Source organism: Vigna angularis, chromosome 6, assembly GCF_016808095.1.
Source record: "Vigna angularis cultivar LongXiaoDou No.4 chromosome 6, ASM1680809v1, whole genome shotgun sequence".
Classification (NCBI taxonomy): domain Eukaryota; kingdom Viridiplantae; phylum Streptophyta; class Magnoliopsida; order Fabales; family Fabaceae; genus Vigna; species Vigna angularis.
In genome coordinates, this window is record NC_068975.1 from 22887148 (window position 1) to 22895521 (window position 8374).

Here is an 8374-nt window from a genome sequence, read left to right on the forward strand (position 1 = left end):
CTCTAAATCAAAATGCCTAACCCGTTTTCTTTCATTCTTGGTATGATAGAGAACATGATCAATCTGTCAATCCTTCCAACCCTTTTACCTGCATTCTAGGGAAAATCCAGGTCTCATTCTCATCTCTCAAGTTCTAAATGAAACCAAAGATTGCAGAATGTGTCATATATGTAGAAGATGCCAAAGATTTGTGGGATGAATTGAAAGAAAGGTTCTCAAAAGGTGATTACTTCAAGATTTCTGACTTACTTCAAGACATTCACTCAATTAAACAAGGAGAAAAGAGCGTAAGTCAGTTCTTTACTGATTTGAAGATTCTTTGGGAAGAATTAAAGTCTCTTAGACCCATACTATGTTGTACTTATGATGTTTCTTGTAGTTGTGATTTGTCTAAAATCTTGTTCAAATACAGAGATGTAGAACATGTTGTTTGTTTCTTAAAGGGCCTAAATGATACCTATAACATTGTGAGAACACAAATCACGTGGTCAAGGAAGAGGAAGAGGAAGAAATCCCAATTATGGAAAACAATGCTCTTACTTCCACAAGATGAACCACATTGTGGATGAATGATACTCTAAAAATGGTTACTCATCAAGGTACCAGAAAAATGAAAACAACAATCAAGATGGAGGAAGGAATAATGACTGGAACTCTGCCAACATTTGCAAGAGTGATTATGCCCTTACAAAAACACAACCCACCCAATAGGCAAACATTAATACCTTAAGTTCCTTTACTCCAAAATAGATGCAGAAGTTGCTAAAGATGATAGAAAACGTTGATAATTCTTCACACAGCATTAGTCAAATATACAGGAACACAACAGAAGACAAACATGATATGATTTCTTAAATTATAAACATCGGGCCATTGATCATGTGACCCATGAGAAAAAACACTTTGTCTCTGTTCAAAAAATCAAACCCATATTTGTTAAACTGTCAAATAACTCCGTTGTCACTGCCCAACATGCAAGAACAATTTAGTTTTCGAAAGATTTTATTATCTTTAATGTCTTATGTGTTCCCCATTTCTCTTTTAATCTAATATATGTCCAAAGTTTAACTAGGGACATAAACTATACCATAACCTTTTCCTCTAAGATGTGTCAAATACATGACAATTCTACCTTGAATATGTTTTGATGTGTTAATGTCTACATGAGCCTCTATAACTTGAAATCTTTTCCCATTTTTGATCAATATTTCATTCCTAAATTTGTTCTCTTATAAATGTGTTTATGTTAATCTGTGGCATTTTAGATAGGCCACCTTAGACACAAAATTATAGAACAAATATGCAAAAATTTCCCTTATGTATAAATACCTTCTGATATTGCTTGTGCTATATGTCATTATGCTAAACAATACAAATTGGCTTTCCCTAAAGGTAATTCTCTATCTACTGATTATTTTGAAATGATACACTATGATATATTGGGCCCTGTTTCCATTTCTTTTTTCATGGTCATAGATATTTTATTAATATAGTTTATCATTACAACAAACATATTTAGGCTTTTATAATGCATAATAAAATTATTAAGATCATAGGGAATTTTGTTATAAGAATTAAAAACCAGTTGAATAAAACTATTAAGATCATTATAATTGACAATGGACCTGAGTTTAACTATATTGTTTTGTATTATTTTCATGATATTGGCGATTAGAGAAGCACTCCTCAATAAAACTCTGTCGTGGAGTGCAAACATTAGCATATACTAAACATAACTAATAGCCTGTATTTTCAATCCAATGTTTCTAATTCTTAGTGGTCTTATATTGTCTCTCATGCCATATATTTGATTAATAGACTTCCTTCCCTTGTCCTTAATGGCAAAACTCCCTATGATTTAATGTATGACATTATACCCACTTATCTTAATTTAAAAACCTTTGGTTGCTTATGCTTTGCTTCCACTTTGAAAAATATAAAAAATAAACTTGATCTTAGGGCTGGAAAAGGGCGTTTTTCTTGGTTATAAGAATGATGTGAAAGGTTATATTATGCTTGACATCAATACTAGGGAAATTTTTATAAACAGAAATGATATCTTTTATGAAAATATTTTTCTCTATAAAAGCCACAAAAGCAATAAGGAAACCTAATGTATTGAAGAGGACAAAATTGTTTTTCTTAATAATCTTTCATGCAGTTATAACTTTATTGATAAACAAAGCTCAATTGAAAGTGACAACAATGACCAAAGGCCTATTGAGAATGTTAATGCTACAACATTAATCCTACTGAAAGTGAATGAGTTCATAATCATAGAAGGTCCACCAGAGTTAGAAGGACCCATGGATACTTGAATGACTACATACATCAGGTTAATTAATCCTCATCTAAATCCTTATGTATAAGAAATGGTTTCAAAACTTTATATCTTATCTCTAATTTTTTTTATCTTATTACTCTTTGTCTGAGAAACATTTAAAATACACCCTGGCTATAATTGCCAGTAGTGAACCCCATTCTTGTGATGAAGCCAAAACCAACTGTGAATGGACGGATGTTATGCAAAAAGAAATCAAAACTTTACAGGACAATGGTACCTAGTATATAACCTAGCTACCTCCTGAAAAAACTCTCATCGATTGTAGTTGGGTATACAAAATCAAACACAAAGCAGATGACACCATAGAAAAGTACAAGGCTCGCTTAGTGGCCAAAGGTTATACCCAGCAAGAAGGAATAAACTTTATGGATACTTTTTCTCCTGTTGCCAAGTTCTCCATTGTCAGGTTACTGCTTGCCTTTTTTGTCTCAAAGAATTGGTTCATATACACCAACTTGATATGGAAAATGCCTTTCTATATGGGGACGTAAATGAAGAAGTTTACATGGAGTCACCGCTTGGTCTGAATTTTTATGAAAAGGGATAGGTTTACAAACTAACTAAGTCTTTATATGGTCTAAAATAGGTCAGTAGGCAATGGTTTGACAAATTATCCACTTTCCTTATATTTGTTAATTTCACTCAATTTAAATTTGACAATTCTCCCTTCATTAAGAAAACACTTACATATTTCACAACTCTTCTTGTGTATGTAGATGACATTATTTTGGCAGGAAATTCCATCACAGAGATTGATCATATAAAGGCTCTTTTATACCATAAATTTCGGATTAAGAACCTAGGAGAGCTTAAATACTTCCTAGGATTTGAAGTGGCCAAGTCTTGGAAGGACATTCATCTTTATCAAAGGAATTATGCTTTGGACATTCTTGAAGAAATAGGAATGCTAGGAAGCGAGCCATGTTCTACTTCCTATCTAAGTGACATAATTCTTTGTATATAACTGTCGCAACCGGAATCGCGACGGGACGACTATCTAAAAAAGAAACGGGTTTTGAAAAGAGATTTTGGAGTCGCCACCATAGTTTATTATGGAAAACTACGGAAAAACCATAAAATGATAAGACACGGTCCGCGAAAACTAGATTCTGGGTTCGGGAGTCGGTTACGCGTAGGGAAGGTGTTAGCACCCTACAACGCCTGCCCTAAGGCAGTACCTTTAACTAAATGCACGAATATGATGTGGTTTTCAAAATGTTTAACTATCCCTAAAACAAAATTCTAAATAAACAAAATATATTTTTTAGTTTTGTGGGCCCGACAAGGATTGACCTTGCTCCTACGTATTCTCATTCAAAATGAGAAATCAGGGTTACGTAGTTCTAGCTGAGAGATTACTTGTAGTTTGGGAATATTTTAGTATTTTTAATAAAGAAGGAAAAGGTTTTCTAGCACAAGGCCTACGCGAGCGGTCGCACGTGTGCTTAAACCTTTTCAAAATATTTTTTTGTTTGATTTTTAACTTTTGTAAAAGGAAAAGGTGTTTTTTAGCACAAGGCCTACGCGAGCGGTCGCACGTGTGCTTAAACCTTTTCAAAATATTTTTATTTGATTTTTAACTTTTGTAAAAGAAAAGGAAAAGGTTTTTTAGCACAAGGCCTACGCGAGCGGTCGCACGTGTGCTTAAACCTTTTCAAAATATTTTTATTTGATTTTTAACTTTTGTAAAAGAAAGGGAAAAGGTTTTTTTAGCACAAGGCCTACGCGAGCGGTCGCACGTGTGCTTAAACCTTTTCAAAATATTTTTTGTAAATTCTTTTTATTTAAACTATAAATATTGTATTATTAAATATATATTTTAAGATAAGTAGATGTCTAAAATAAATAAATAGAACAAAATAAAATAAGGAAAAAAAATAAATAAAAATAAAATAAATAAACAAAAGAAATGGAAGTGGCCGAACGGACGTTGGGGACAGATTCAGAATAACGAGCGTTCGTTGGGGAGAGAACGAACGTTCATTGGGAATATAACGGACATTTAGAAATGGAAACTGAATGACGAACGTTCGTTGGGGAGAGAACGAACGTTCGTTGGGGGAAAGATGGCGAACGGACGCTAAATAACGAGCGTTCGTTGTGGGGATATGGCGAACGGACGCTAAATAACGAAAGGTGAATAACGAGCGCTCATTGAGGAAAGATGGCGAACGGACGCCTGGAACGAACGCTGAATAACGAGCGCTCGTTGGGTAAAGATGGCGAACGGACGCTGAATAACGAGCGTTCGTTGTGGGGATATGGCGAACGGACACTAAATAACGAAAGGTGAATAACGAGCGCTCATTGAGGAAAGATGGCGAACGGACGCCTGGAACGAACGCTGAATAACAAGCGCTCGTTGGGTAAAGATGGCGAACGGACGCTGAATAACGAGCGTTCGTTGTGGGGATATGGCGAACGGACACTAAATAACGAAAGGTGAATAACGAGCGCTCATTGAGGAAAGATGGCGAACGGACGCCTGGAACGAACGCTGAATAACGAGCGCTCGTTGGGTAAAGATGGCGAACAGACGCTAAATAACGAGCGTTCGTTGTGGGGAGATGTCGAACGGACGTTGGGGATGAAAGCCTAATAACGAGCGCTCGCTGGGAAATGGCGAACGGATGCTAAATAACGAGCGTTCGTTGTGGGGAGATAGCGAACGCTAAATAACGAGCGTTCCAAAAGAGGCCTAAGGTTCCTGGACGTACGCTCATTTCTGGGCCTGGCCCACATGGTCAATTTCTAACCTAGAATTTTCTAGGGGTTCAGGAGGTTCATCCTCATTCCCACTCCCCAGCTCACGTCTTCTCTAGAGACCCAAGGTCTCCTGCTCTGCGCCACGAACTCACCGCCACCTCTGCCATATCCGGCCACCGTCACCTCAACCAGAACACGCCTTGACCTCGTTGGCGACAACTCGCGCCACCAGAACCACCACCCGCCACGACGCCACCTTCTCCGCTTTTCTCTTTTCGAAAACAGCGATCTCCAGGGAGGGTCTTCCTCCGCCGCACATGTGCCAATATTTCTTCAAATCGATCGCCGCGAAACATCGTCTATGGCGTCGCCAGTAGCGTCGCCTGCCGCCGAAGCCATCGTCCGATTCACCGAGAAAAAACACAGAGAACCTTCTCCTCTTCCCCTCAGCACCACTATCCTAATCTAGTGTTCTACAACGGGATGGTGAGCCTGAAGGTGGTGGCGTGTGCCTCTTCTTAGATTGAACAAGAATGAATGGAAAGGGAGATAGGTGTTGCGCGGTTGAAGGAGACAGTGAACGACACAGTGACCAATCCCTGTTTTGACTCAGTGAAGGTAAAGTATGGGCTTGTGTTTAGATGCTGGAAATTGGTCATTGTTCTAGACAGTGGCTTTGTATAATGCAGGTTGAGGATGATGGTTTATGAGTGAATGAGGGAATGAGGTTTGGTTGAGTAAATTGAGGAGTGCAAAGTTTGCGAGACCGTGATGATGGGTGGGAGATGCAGCAGGGAATGAAGATGATCATGGGTATTGGAAATCAAGTGTTGGAGGCGAAGATTGATGATGTTTGGTAATAACGAACATATACAAATATCCAGTGCATTCAACAATATTCACATACAAATTTAACAACAATCGGAGATATGTTCATGAGCAAGTAAGTAACTCAGTAGAATAAGGAGTGTTAGATATTACTTACCTCTCGATTGTTATTGCCAACCTTGCGTCTCCAATGGGTTTTTTTTCTTCTCCTTTTGCTAGCCTCTGTCTTTTTCTCCAGGTGAAAAAAAAATGGTCAATCCAGATGATGATGATCCCAGATGAAGGTCCCCGTGTGCCTCCTCCCTTTTCTTTTTTTTTTCTCTCTGATCTCACCCCAATTCCCCCTCCCAAAATCTTGGAAAATATTCCATTCTAACAACCTGGTCCCCCCTCCTCAGACACGCTTCCCATACGCCATTTTCCACGTTTTTCTATTTTTTTATTTTTTATTTCAATTTTATTTTATTATTATTATTTTTATTTTTATTTTTCAATTTTTTAATTATTTTGATTAATTAACTCTATTAAAACAAATTGAAAATAAGAAATAAAATAGAAATTGAATTAAAAGCAAAGATCTAAATATATAACAAAATAGAATAAAACAAAAAGGTAAAATAAAAGAAAAATAATAAAAGAAACAATAAAAACACATTTTTTTACAAACCCGGACGAAATTGAGTGTTGACAGCTGCCCCTCTTTACTTAGATATTACTAAATAATATGAAAATTTAATCTTTTCGTATTATTTAAGTAAAGCTAAGTAAAGATAAAGACACTAATTTTGTCCGGGTTTCAATCATGAAAGAAAACGAACAAAATAATTCAAGTCACGATGCCAAATGACCAATGTCAAGTAAAGTATCAGTAACAAAAAAGGTTTAATTCCTATTTTGGTCCCACTTTTCGTAGGGTCTGTTCAAATTGGTCCTACTTTTTTTCAAAAGTTCACTAAGATCCCACTTTTCGCAAAAACGGTGCAAGTTAGTCCTTTTTGGTTACGGCGTTAAAAAACTAACGGCACAGCTGCCCAGCTGGAAGAAAACTGATGAGCTGTACATTTTTTTGTTGACGTGGCACTGTGAATTGGTGATTCATCCTGAGAGCAGAGGATTCATGGCTGTTTTACCCAAATTGAAAAGCAAAGTTAGGGTTCTGAAATCTAAAAGCAGGAGGTTTCAGCAAAGTTAGGGTTCTGAAATTTAAAAGCAGAGGTTTAGGGTTAGGGATGAATTCATCACAGAGTTGTTCTTCCTGTTCGAAGGCAACCTCCAAAGGATTTTCGCAATCCTCACACGGTGTTGTTTCCAGGAGAGTTGGGATAACCCCTATTTGCCACTGTGGTGATATTGCTGTAATGAAAGTTGCTAGAACTTCAAGGAATGCTGGGAGGAAATTTTGGGGATGTCGCCATTACAAGATGAGTGTTGGTGGGCAGCGAAAGAGATGTAGTATCTGCCGTGAACTGGGGCACAACAAAAAAATGTGCCCTTTAAATCCAGCCATCATCCAACCAACACAATCAACACAGGCACAAAGTTCACAACCCATTGCACCTTCACAGCCATCAAGTCCCCAATCTCCTCAACCACCACAACCAAGTCAAGATTCCATCCGAGATTTAAGTGAGCCAATACAAAGGCAGAAGTTAAACATTAGAAGAAAAGATCCATAGATTTAGTTGAAAATTTGGATGTATTAATATGTACTCTTCTTAACTACTTTAATTGTGGATGTATTAAGCACTTTCATTGTCTGTGTTGAATTCTTATCAAACACTTTCATTCTGTATGTTGAATTCTTATTAAGCACTTTAATTAAATATGTTGCACTGATATTATGTTGTGATATTTGGAAGTAGTGATATTATGTCATTATATATGTTTTTTGCCAGGTATCCTTAATATGTATTATAGTAATATAGTAAGGGACCAATTTGAACAATTTTTAAAGGAAAAAGGGACCATCGTGAACAAATTCAAAAGCAAAGGGGGACCACAATTAACATTTTTAAATCAAAGGAGGACTAAAACGAACTTCATTACACGAACTCAGATTGTTCACTCATATTACATCCATAACCCTTATTTTTTCCTTCATCATGGGGTGCCAAAACATCACTTCCCACCATTGAAACACCAGGACCAGCCTAAGAAAAGTGCAAAAAGTGCTTAAAACTCACCTTTTTGGCCAATGGTGACCCCAGTTCACCTGACTGAGTACCTGTGTTGGACTTTCTGTACAAAATCCAGTTTTCTCTCGGGTAATCGTTTACAGTGTCCTTGTAATCGATTACAGTGTCAAAAAAGGTGTAAACTTGATTTCTAAGGCATAATTCGAAAGGTCTTTGAGTATAGATTCCAACAAAACAAGAATCAACTCATTTGGAGTTCGGTGGAGAAAGTTATGAGCAAAAGAACAAGCAAAGGTCAGAGTTGGCAAAAATATATGAAACGCTAACTTGAAAGAATAAACTGTACCAACTCAGATGTCCA